This window comes from Uloborus diversus, chromosome 1 (genome assembly GCF_026930045.1).
Source record: "Uloborus diversus isolate 005 chromosome 1, Udiv.v.3.1, whole genome shotgun sequence".
NCBI lineage: Eukaryota > Metazoa > Arthropoda > Arachnida > Araneae > Uloboridae > Uloborus > Uloborus diversus.
The window spans coordinates 223,664,060-223,677,516 of NC_072731.1; positions in this window are offsets into that span (position 1 = coordinate 223,664,060).

A 13,457-nucleotide genomic window follows, 5' to 3' on the forward strand; every position below is an offset into this window, starting at 1 on the left:
ATTGTCAACAGCCCCCATCTGAGTTAAATCTTTATTACTAATAATAAAGCAGAAAGTCTCTCTGTCCGGAGGATGTCTGGATGTCTGTAGGATGTCTGTGACGCGCATAGCGCCTAAACCGTTCGGCCGATTTTCATGAAATTTGGCACAAAGTTAGTATGTAGCATGGGGGTGTGCACCTCGAAGCGATTTTTCGAAAATTCGATGTGGTTCTTTTTTTATTCCAATTTTAAGAAAAAAACTATCATAAATTACGAAATTATCATAACGTGGAACCGTAACATGGGCACAAGCCAATTGGCGAGATACGAAATTATCATAACGTGGAACTGTAACGTCGGTACAAGCCAATTGGCGAGAAAATTCACCATACATTATTTGTAAATATAGAAGCGAACCAAAAGACCTTTAATTTTTCTATTACGGGCGAAGCCGTGCGGGTGCCACTAGTTACTGATAAAAGCCGATATTGCATTTTCATCGTGTAAAGTATGTCTTCTTTACTGTTAAAAACAAATGAACAAATGGAAAAAAAATGAGAAATGAAATAAATAATGAATAATTTATCGCAAAAGCAGTTATTGTTGCTTTTACAAGTATACGATCAGAGAATTTTTTTTTTCCGTTAGCATATCTGAAATGGGAAGTTAATCTAAACGAGCTGATGTGTGAATCACATGACTTCCTTTTACACCAACTTAATGTTATTTCCCCATTATTGGCAATTTTAATGTGATTCAATAGTTAACTCTCTAAATATCACCAACAGTGGCCAAATTGAAACCAGATTAAAAAATAAGTAAATAAATAAATAAAAAATCACCAAGTTCGTCACCAAGTTGGCGACAAAACTTGACGACCAAAAGACTGGCGATATATCGCAAGTGTCCGTCAAATTATAACACCACTTGAGTTTGCATCGAAATTAACAATGATTCCCCCCCCCCCCCAAAAGGGGCAAAAGACCCCTTTAAAAACACCCGACTGCAACCAAAAGAGGAGGTGCGCAACTAAACCCCACTAATAGTCTGCGTACCAAATTTCAACTTTCTAGGACATACCGTTCTTGAGTTATGCGACATACATGCATACGAACGTCACGAGAAAACTCGTTGTAATTAACTCGGTAATTGTAAAAATAGATATTTCAGGGGTCTATATGTTCTTAGGCACTTATCCACGTGTGGTCGGGTTGAAAAAAAAAAAACTCAACATTCATTCAAGGGTGAGCAAAATGGAAATTAAGTCCGATTTTTGAGTGAAATTTTTTTTTTCGCGAACATAATACTTCCTTTTACTTTTGTAAAAGGAAGTAAAAATGACATTATTAATAAGCTTGAACACACGAGATGTGTTTTTCAACCCCCGACACACAAAGGAAAGGGGTTATAAGTTTGACGTGTGTGTGTGTGTGTGTGTGTCACGTGTGTCTGTGGCACTCTAGCGCGTAAACGGATGGACCGATTTAAAAAAAACTTTTGTTTTGTTCGAAAGAAGAAGTTGCTAGGTTGCGTCTTCGGATGACTCTAATTAACGAAGATATTAAATAAAAACCTCTGAAAGTTTTTTTGCGATTTTTGTAGTGAAAATATATTTAAAATTTTTAAAATTTGGTACTAAAATAAAGAGTATTTTTTTCTGCGTCTGATAGAATGTTTGGAACTTCCATGTTGCATAGGATTCGAATTATAACCCTTTTTAAAGCAGATTTTAAATATGCCTTATTCTTTTTTCAGCGATTAGTAAACGAATTCATTGTTGACCGGCGAGAAAATTAAAAGCAATGATTTTAACTGTTCATCTGTTGCCAGTTTCTAATTTTTAGCAACTAAAATACTTGTATTTGATATTAATGGTATAAAGCTTTTGAAAGGGTTTTCAATTTTCCTCTTGATTCTACATTTGCTACCCAGTCGGGGTTTTTTTAAATTTTTATTTTAGTTGCTTGTTCTACCAATAGTACACAACTCAAATAAACTTGGTGCTCGTAATTGCAACGTTCATTTGGATGCCGCTCTTTAAGTTCGTTGCTCCAAGCGAACTTGGAAATTTATAATGGCATCCTTATATGTGTGTTTATAACCGTTGAATAACTACTTGACCGGTATTAAAAGTGATTAAATAATAATAATTAGTAGTCATAAAGTATAGTTCAGACAGAAATGTACAAAGGGGTTTTATTTATTTTTCTTCAAAATATACCTATTACAAGCTCAAATACTATGACTGTTAATGAATAATAATGATGGTAGTTTTCGCGATCTTTCTCGCTATCTTAATATAATTGGTTTATCTACAGATAAGAAACATTTTCTTCACCTCCACAACATTAAGAAGTTTTAGTTTAATTTTTTTCCTGCATTGTATTCCTTTTTCACAGTTCCGCCATCCCATTATTCTAAATAACGTGATACGATTCTGGGGAGATAACACAATTTGTTTAGCCTCTGTGGGTTTTTTTTTTCACTTCCAGCAACAAACTTCAGACCTTTATGTCTGTTCTCGCTTCCGTCATTTAAAAAGAAATCAGAACCTTTAACTGTACAGCCTTTTAATTTTGAAAGAACACAGCAATTGCCAGCCCAACGAATAGCAACAAAAGGAACGATTCCTCTGGCATGGCAACCAATAAAAAGAAGCGACAATAAGAATCCCACACGCGCCCATCTTGCTCCAATGAGCGTAACGGCATCGTTTGGCTGTTAGTGGGTGAAGCTGTGATAACAATTTTCGCGTAACAGTAGTAATTGTTTTGTTCATCTCCGGCAGCCTTTCTCAGGCGCTGATCGCGATTCTATTGCAAAGTTTTTTTTTTTTTTTTTTTTTTTTGTGAATGAATGAACATGGTTTGTCTCTGGCAATGTTATTTCAAGGGTAATGATTGTGCTGTTGTCTGCCCTGATAAATACAATGACTTTAATGCCCATTATAGAACTACTAATCTAAAAGTGAGAAAATAAAATAAAATAAATAAATAAATAAAAGAAACAATCTACAAGAGTATTAATAACTTGATCTTACATTATTGCGCGCAGTAGATAATTATGCAAAGTTCAAGTGCGTAACTCGTTGCTTGAAATGAAATGCAAGAATGATTGCTTGATATCTAACTTTGCAAGCATTGTTTTTTTTTTGTTTATCGTAAAGGAGGTGCAAAATCTTGCGCTTTAATTTTCTATTGAGTTCTAACGAACCAAGTTGTGCCAATGTGTTGTCTGCAAAACCTAGTTTTTTTTTTTTCCTACTTGCGTATGATTGCAAGTTCGGTAAACGTTCGAGTATTGCCAAGAGTTTGTTATATAATTATTTTTTATGTAACAATTAATTCAGGTATTGAATACAGTACTAAAATTAATGTGTTGCAAATTGAAATGAACGAAAGTCAGCTAATGAAAAAGTTCAATCCAGAAGTTACGGATTCGACAACAGAATCCTCCAATCCAATGGAGGTGTTCAATGGTCAATCAAAGTTCTGATTATTGGACCCTTTTTTGCTTTTAGTAGATGACTTTCACCATTTCTACAGATTTCGAGTGAAACGATGTAAAAACTGCATAGGAAAAAAATGTGTAAGCCAGACCCAACTACAGCAGTCTTAATTCACTAAGTTTCTGTTGTTAGGCAAACCTTTCTTGGCAGCTACGAAATGGTGTGATTTGTATCTGTGTAGTCTTCGTAATATCACAATGCTGCCAGGTTAGCTTTACCCCAACTATAGCATACAATATTGAAATCCACAGATTTTACGTCGATTCTATATCGTCATGTCTTCTATCGTGTCTTCTATAAGGTTAGTGCGTCAAATAGAGCTTTGCAGACCAATATGACACCCTCCTCCCCCCAACCAGAAAAAAGGGTCAAAATTTCATTTATCGTCATTCATTTTATCGTCACCAGAAAGCCTAACTGATGATTAAGAGTTATAAACAAGCAATTTGTTATCAACAAGCATAATATATAGTAACAGTTATTACAAAAGAGTTTTGTCAAAATTGCTTGATCTTATTATTTTTTTTTTTGTAAATTTTGTTTCTTTATCTGTAGTTTACTAGTATAAAAAGCTGTAAATTGTTCTGAAAGCCTAATTTATGTAGTTGAAGAATTCAAAAAAAAAAAAAAAAATGTCGTTGTGCACCGTAATTTTTTCATGTGATTTGATAACTTTAGAACAGTAGACTGTAGTCCAATATGGCCATGATTGGCATTTTTAGAAATCCGGTGCCCTTGTCGGGATACCGAAGGATCGGTTGACGATATGATTCTGAGCTGCATGTGCTGCACATAGTGCTCGAACTGTGCCCAAGCCAAAACACAGAAAGTAAGGACTCATCAGTGTCCCGAATGTGACGAGTGATCGTTCTCCTCTCCATTGACGAAAGGAGTTTTTAATAATGTTTTTAAGTTTATCAAAACAGGTTTAATCTAATATAATTAAAAACTGAGCGTATGTACTCATGTATGTAACTATGTATGTATGTGTATGTGCAAGTTACTTTTCCCGAACGACAGTGAACTGACCTTCGAACCAGGTATCGATGGATAGGTAATCTTCCCGTCTTTATGTTTGGCTACTTAACATAATCCTCCGATAATAATTAGCGGGGATATCAATTAAAAACAATTATGACACTTAGATTTAGACATAAAATTCCTATTTTTCGAAGGCTTTCCTCCATTCAAATTATTATTCAGTGCTTCATCTCAACTTTCCGTAACGATGCTTTTATCAAAATTTATAGCGGTGTTGAAAATCGTTGAGACGAAAGATCTGTTGCCTTTTTTTTTTCCCGAATATGAATAAGTAAAATTCAAGTAAACTTTTGTTTTAAAGGCTTTTCCTGTAATCGGGGGATTTAAAATGTTTACTTTTTGGTTATTTTTCCACAATTTGCCCCAAAATTTTACTGATTTTTTTTTTTTTTTTGGTTCAAGCCTGAGTGTTGAACACGCATCACTTGACATAACTTTTATTTTCGAGGTGGACAAGTGCAAAGCCGGGTGACGCAGCTAGTCTGCATTAAATTGACAATAAAGAATTTCACTTTTTTTAAAAAAGCTTGTTAGTACTTTTTGGCGTTTTTTAGGAATTGGCCTTTTTGAGGATCCATGACCCTCACAGGCCAATTCGCCATTTTTTGTTAAAATGCCTAAAAATATAATTTAACTTAAACTTTCATATGAAATGACTTTTTTCTTATTTTTTCACGAGCCATTTGATGATTAAAAAAAAAAAAAGGAGCCAGTTGAATCATAAATGAGCGAGATATTAGGCCTTAAGCCTAAAGTTGACCTTATTTGGAGCACTTTCCTTATAAAAAGTAAAGGAGACCTGTTCGAGATTAGCTCGGATTACAGTCAGATGACAATTTCATCCATAGAAGGCAGTAAGGTCTGGGTTAATACTGTAATTTGTAGTAATTTTCTTGTGTGTGTTTCTTCAGTTTTTTTTTTTTTTTTTTATTATCATAATGTCGGACAGAATTTCTATTATTCCTATTGCTTGCTCTCAGTAATTGTTACTTCAACAAAACTAAAAATCTTCACAGTGCCTGTTATCGCGTTATTTTAATCTGAATTTTGCTGTTTGCCAAATAAAATGTTATTACTTAAGTGCCATAGGCTACATATTTCGATTTTGTATTGTTTCCCCATTTTCATCAAACTTCAAAGCAAGCATTGTTTGTGTAAACACGGCAATTAAAATTTTACGTTGGTCTAGTGGTCTGCGTAGGAATAGATTATCAATTATCGTTAAGTTTATAATCATACTGTACCTCTACACAATATACTTTTTAGGCAAAAGTTCATTTTAAAATTGGAGTTAATAAATCTTATGTTAAATTTCCCACAGTGTGCTCTATTATGAGTTTTCTAAACGGCCGGTTTTATCAATGTCTTCTCGAGTTTGCAAAAGAACAGCTGGTTAACAGGTGATATCAGAATAATCTAATTTTTTCCCCAAAATCGTAGATAAGGTGAAAGCCCATAAGGTAGGGGGAGACCCGCACTTGCTTTAACAGCTGCTCTTTCATTTCTTCCGTGGTGGAGTAGAACGCAAACCACGAGAAAATCATGGTCGATTAACCTATATTTGATTTGATTTATAGGTAATTTTTCTTTGATTACCGTTTTGAAATTGCATTTCAGTAAATTAAATAAAACGTTGGAATGCTATTTGGTCTATTTCCAACTCAGTTCAACTCTTTGCTACTGCCAGTTTTTTTTTAAATTGAGGCATAAAAAATAAAGGAAAATTTCAGATGGCAATTTTCATACAACATTATTTTCATTTACCCGAGGCTGTGATGTAGCACAAATAAAGAATGCTAAAATGGACCTAAAAGTTTTTAAAAATAGATGTAGCAGGCCATTCTGATAAATCATGAATTAAATGCATTGATGTCGAAATTAATTTCAGTATCGTTTTTATAGATTCGTTTATTGTTTCAAATAGAAACTCTATTTAAACCGAATTCAGTTTGTTGTTTACTTGCTCTTAATGTACAATACATTTATTTTTCTAAAGCAAAGCATAAGCTTCTCGAAGCATAAAGAAGTGGACAACTCAGAATAGTTTTAATTGAACCATTTATTTCAAAAACCAGTCAAGCGCCATACTCTTAAATTTTAAAAAGGGATTGTCCACAAATGATCTCACGCTTTGAGGATGAAGGGGCTCGTGGAATTGCTAGTTTCTGACCAGTAATAGGGAGGCAATAGCAAGAAGTGTGACAGAACACATTTTTAAAACTAATTGTTTTTTTTTTTTTTAAATATGTTTACGGTACGGTGCGAACTTGTTATTCCAGAGAAAAAAAAATGAAACATGGTTCTGATATATCTAGGGCGTTGAATCCGATGGTGGGGGCCTAATCCTTCGCAAATTTTTCGTTTTCGAGATGTACGCGATTGAAATATAGCGTATATCTCAAGGGCATATTTCAGTGGCGTAAGTCTGGGTAGTTAGCTATGCAACGCTTATGGGACTTTCAAGTAGTCATTGGTCATTGTTTTAAATAGCGTATCGAGTTTTTCAATTCCTATATTAAATTTGATGTCCATGCATGAAGTTATTCCAATTTAGTTTAGATATTCGAAAGGTGCATGAACATTCCCCGGATACTGTCTGATACACTGAGACTTAAGCCATTGAAATATTCTATTATATACTAATTTAATTCGTGTATATCTCGAAAACCATCGGGTTCAGCGCCCAAGATGTATCAGAACTATGTTTTAAAAAAAGTTCTGGAAAAACAAGTTCTTATACCGTTCCGTAATCAATTGTGGACAACCCTTTTTCAAAATTTTAGAGCACGGCGCTTGACTGATTTTTAAAACAAACGGTTCAGTTATAAACTATTCTGAGTTGTCTACTTCTTTATGCTTTGATAAGCTTACGTTTTGCTATAAAAAAATATCTCCACTATCGGATTCAGAGCCCTCGACATATCCAAGAACCATGTTCGATTTTTTTTTTCTGGAAAAATAAGCTCATACCATTTTTTAGTAATTAAAAAAATCGTGACATGTGACAAGAAGAGGGGGGGGGATTGAAGTGTGGCGCTTTGTGACAAAGGGGTCAAAAATGTGGACAAAAAGTATGGCGTCATTTATGGACAGCTCCAAAAGTATTTTTAGCATCCCATTAAAATTTTTCGATAAGGGTTACGACAAACTGAAAACGAAACATTTATTTAGGGGTACTTCTTTCAGCAAAAAAGTATTGTATTTCCCAAAGTGGACGCCGCAAGGGGAGGCTAGGTGACGCGAAGTATCCACGCTATCAATATTTATAATATATTAGATATAGACTAGAGTACCGAGAGAAAATATTCTTCCTCCAAACGGTGCCGCGAATCGGAGAAATTTGGGAACCCCCGCTCTAATGAATAGTTTAATATGAAGTTATAATTGTTTTCCTGAAACTAGAAAACTTGACGTTTGACTGGTTTCTGGAGTAAACAGTTGAATTTCTGTTATCAGTTTTGTCAGCACTGCTAAAGGAAAACGTTAAAAGCAAAAAAATGTTTTAATTATTTAAAGAAAATTAGATGCAAAATATACAATTTTTTAAAAATTCAAAAAACAATGCAAAGAACTAAAATAAATTTTACACAAATATGAAATATTTGAAAAAATATTTGCCATCAAACTCTTTGCATTTCAATTACTTTCACTATGCATATTTCATGAAATTTTTAACCGACTTCAAAAAGGAGGCGGTTATCAGTTCATACCGTATGTATGTTTTTTTTTTTTGTTTGTCCACTCATAGCGTCTCACCTAGAGAACCGATTTTGATGATTCTGTTTTTAATGGATAGGGGATGGCTCAACTTAGGTCCCATTACTTTGTTTGACCATATTTGTTCTTTAGAAAAAAAGTTATGGGCAAAAAACCGTAAATTTTATGCAATTTCCCTATTAAATGATTAAAATGATACTGTAGCGAAGTTCGCACGTTTCATCCGTGGATAACGGTGGCTCAGCGGTAGAATTCTCGCTCCCATACGAGCGACCCGGGTTCAAATCCCGACTAGGACAAAGTGAATTTTACTAAAATTTCGTTTCTACTGTCTCCCGTATTTTCTTGAATGTTCTACTAATTTCTGTATCTTTCCAAGTCTGGAAAGTTCCAACACTTTCTCAAGTTGTATATAAGCAGATGTAACGTTCATTCGTGGTTCTGAATAAAGATCTCGAGTTGAGACTAACGAGTATTCGCTTCATTTGGCTTTCACATTGTCTTCGCTATCTTCATCTACGCGACAATATGAAACTCATTGTTATAAAAGTTTGGTGCCATATAACAATTAACGTTAATAGTAATTGTAATGATAATTTTGAATAAAGGCTTTTCTAAAGCAATATGTGATATAGAGCCGAACTTCTTACTAGGTAACTTCTTACTTTTACTGAAATATCTACATTTACACTAAAAAGAATGAAATAAAAAAATTTTGAAAAAAAAATAGAACCGACTTCAAAATTGCTCTAAAAAGTGAAAAATAATTTTATTCCTTAAACACCATCGATAATACTTTTAAACATAATTTTTGAAGTTGGCGCAAAAACAAAAAGTAAAATCCATTGTAACCATGCTTCGTTCATATTTTTATCAAAAAATCATCCAAAGTTAGGAGCGAAACATTTATATCGTTACTCAAATATGCTGTCATCAATGCGTAATGCATGTGGCAGTGAAAAAACTGGACGTGGTTAAATTTATATTTGTAGTTGAGTTATGGCTGTGAATGATTTTATCGATCGTTTTTGCGCCAACTTCAAAAATTATGTTTAAAAGTATTATCGATGGTGTTTAAGGAATAAAATTATTTTTCACTTTTTAGAGCAATTTTGAAGTCGGTTCTATTTTTTTTTCAAAATTTTTTTTTCATTCCATAAAGGTTTACAGCAATTCAAGTTTTCCAAAATATTTAGGTTAACCTTGCCGCAAATATAGTTATTCTATTATTTATGACCTAATCAATATTAATAAATATTTTCCAAAAAACACTCATTAATTCACAGTTCCATTCATTTGAAAGTGATTGTTTAGATGAAAAATCGTAAGTGTAAACACACGCATGACAATCAAGATTTTTCCTAACTTAACGGTTTCGGATAATTACCGAAAATGGAAGCATAAAACAGATAATTGCTCTCTTTTACGGAACATTGTCCCTGTTCTCACGTCTAATGATGTTCTTCGTTGCGCTTTCAAACTCATATTTATCAGGCTATGTGAAAGAAAGTTACACATTTTTTCAGTTACTGGACTCAATCTGCAATTCTTGGAATAATAGGAAAGTTTTTTTATACGTGAAAGAAATTGGAGACGTAGGGAAGAAACGAAATTTGTACTTGGATAATTCCACGGCCATACGTTTTTTTTTTTTTTTTTTCATTTTGTTTTTAAGCGAAACCTAATGTTGTAATTAAATTTTGAAGTAATTTTTGATTGATTTTCGAAAAATAGCTAAAAACATGGTAACTGGCTGAGATCTAGATAAACTTGACTGTCAATCAGTTACAATGTTTTTTGATTATTTTTTAAAACTGAACCAAAAAAGGTTTTCAAAATTCAATTACGACATTAAATTCAGTTTAAAAAGAACAATAACCAGAGGAAAAAATTAAAAATGGTGTATGTTTTGCGTGGAGTATCATAAAATTCCTGTAGTTTTGCTTGGAAAATATCAGTCAGGAACCCGTGTTACTGCTCAGTTAGAATACTGATGAAATATTGAAGTCTCAGTTCCTTTACTTAGTAAAATTTTCCAGTTTGATTTTTAAAATCAAATTTTTGGATTGTCATCTTCAAATTCGGACATTTTTTTAATTCAATCAAGACGGCGAACTGAAACACGAAATCCAGACGTTTGGCGATCCCAACTTTTGTTTTACATTCACATGCCACGTCCATGCATGGAATTCCCCCCAAAGACTTTGCAAAGTGCACTCACTGCACAGAAGTCAAAAAAGTTTTCAACTTGTGCAAAACCTGCATCCAATTCCTGAAATACACCGTCATCTCAGTCATTCCAGCCGAGGACTGCAGTTTCGTGCTCATTAGCACTCATCAGCACGGCTTAGGAAGTGACTGAGCCGGAGGTGGAAAATCTCTTAAGGAAGCCAAGAGGGCCAAACAAATTCGGCTGGAATGACTGAGCTGACGGTGTATTTCATGTATTTCTGCCTTAGCCCTGGTTATAGGGCTGAAACTTACTGAAAATACCACTGCATCAAATTATCTTTAACATGTAAATCAACATTGATCTGCCGAAAACAAAGAACGATCATTCCCTCGTACATTCCCAATCGCGGCTTCCTGTTAAGGGAACATAATTGTCCCCCGGCACGCGAATTAGATTGAAAAAACGAACTACAGCGTTGGTGGGAGCACCAACCACGAAGTGATTTCATGCTCTCTGAGCGCAGTCCACAAACGAAAGAACTCATTGAATGATAACCTGCAATAAATATTATAGACATCAATCTCAGAACGATTTGACCTGAAGAACCAATCTGCACGCATAAGGGAAGTAATGATTAAAAGCTTCGAAAATAAAAACAAACGAATCAAAGGGTTAGATTACTGTGTCATAAACTTTATTAAATGTACGACGAAACAACAGCTCTCCATAAGTTAATGGCATCGTTTGTGGTGGAATTTAAAGAGTTTTCGTTGAGTACAGGTCAAGCGCGGATATAGGGGGGAGGGAGGACGGGGGACGATCGCCTTTTTCTTAAGGGACTCTGCACCGTCAATGTCTCTGAATTGTAGTACTAAAATAAACAATTGTTGGCCAAGACGTTAGGGAAAGGAATGGGGTTCGAAACTCCCTCCGGAAACTTTTTGAAACTGAAGTTTCGAAATGGCAATTTTAGAAAATATTCGACTACGTTAGAGGAGGAGGTTTCAAAACATTCCCCAAGGATATTCAGTAAGTTACCGCCCTATTGCCAGGGCTAAGGCAGACATGCGTGAAATACACCGCCAGCTCAGTCAATTCAGGCCGCAGACTGCAGTTTCGTGCTTATTAGCACTCATCAGCCCTGCATAGGAGTGACTGAGCTGGAGGTGGAAAACCTCTTAAGGAAGCCTAGAGTGCCAAACAAACTGGTAGCTAATACAGAATTAGCACTGAGTAGACGAGTGATCGAAACAATGAATCGTTTCAACTCGAATATTGAAGGCAAGGCAGGTATATTCAGTAAGTTACCGCCCTATTGCCAGGGCTAAGGCAGAAATACGTGAAATACACCGCCAGCTCAGTCAATTCTGGCGGCTGAATTGACTGAGCTGGCGGTGTATTTCACGTATTCCCCAAGGAGTTTAGTTAAAGTTCTAAAAAAGCAATTTCAGAACACCCTTTGGTAACGGGGGAAAAAAGAAATAGGTTCGGGTACCTCCTTGACTAAATGGCGTACATGGATTGTTTTAAACGACAATGATGTGGAAGCCCAATTTCAAGCAAGCATATTTGAATCAGATACGCAGTAAGAGGAAAGTAAAACAAAATGAATTGCCCCCTCCTTGAAAAATTTCTGGATCCGCCCTTGGTACAGATTTGAAACTGAAGGTATAAAAACTAATAAAAACATCGCTGATAAAGCTTTTCTCGTTTCAGTACGAACGAAGTTTTTTGAGAACCATAGAAAACTTGGAATTTCAGGAAAGACAGAGCAGCAGTATAAATTTTCAGTAAAAATTTCAGCTATTTGTTCCAGGACTATAGGATGTTTCACCGGTCTAAAAATAAAGCTTTAAAAAAGTTATTAAGTAAAATTTCAACTTCAAATCAAAATGAGGAAATTTTACAGTTAAAAATTTGTTGATAAGAAAAAGATGTCACAATTGAAAGAAAAATAGACAGAATTCTAAAATAGAATGACATATTTGAGAGTAAAGGCAATTTAAATCTGAATTGTTTGAGTCCAAATATGAACGATTGCTCTGATTGTGAAACCGTTGCAAAATCAAGTTTTGATTTAATAGGATGAATACTTCGACACAATTTCGCCTGAACTGTGAATAAAAAAGTTCTTTGAACTCCAAAAGGTTGATGTTCGATCCGACCTTTTACACTTTGGTCATCAATTATCAAAATCGTTTCAAATAAAAACTATTAATTTGAGTTCGAAAAGAAGCATATGTGGTCGACTCGTAAAAGATAATTTGTGAGCCAAGTGTAGAATTCTCGCAGAACGAACGAAATGCTATGGAAAACTTTACAACAAAAGATGGAAACACATATTTCAAATTTGCAATATTTTCCAATCTGCTTTCATTTCTGCAAGATAAAAAAAGTATTAATGTTATCCATATACATTCACAGCTGATAGTTTCGGTGGATTTTTTTTTTTTTTTTTGCATTTTAATTGGTTGATCTTTTCCAAACCAACATCGTTCTTTTTATTACCCAACCGCCTTGCGAAATGTGGTTAATCCCCATGTGCTTTTAATAGAGAAGAGAATAACAAATGGGTTAATCAAAACAATTGCTTCCTATTGTCTGAAATCATTAAAGGTCATGTATTCCTAACTCAAAATGAATTTGCGTCATTTTTGATATGTTCACTATGGTCATATCTTGTGGTGTCTACCCTGAAACTTGTTGATCCATGACTGAAGCATATCTTGTTTGAAATTTTTGCCTCTAAAATATTTTCAGTTAATTTTTGTCTATTTTACAAACAATGACAAGAATAACGAATAAAAGTAATTAGAGAGAGAAAAACTTCCAAATGTGCTGTAAAATTTTCAGGAAAATAATTAGAAAGTTTTCTGAGAACGAAAAACTTTTTACGGAAACATTATCATCACAAATTGTTTTAACGTTGAACTAGAAAGTACGTAATTTTCTCCAGGTAATGAGGTTGTACTATTTTATGATTTCATTCTATGTGAAATAGTAGTTTGGATAACTGAGCTAAACTTAAGGGTCGTCG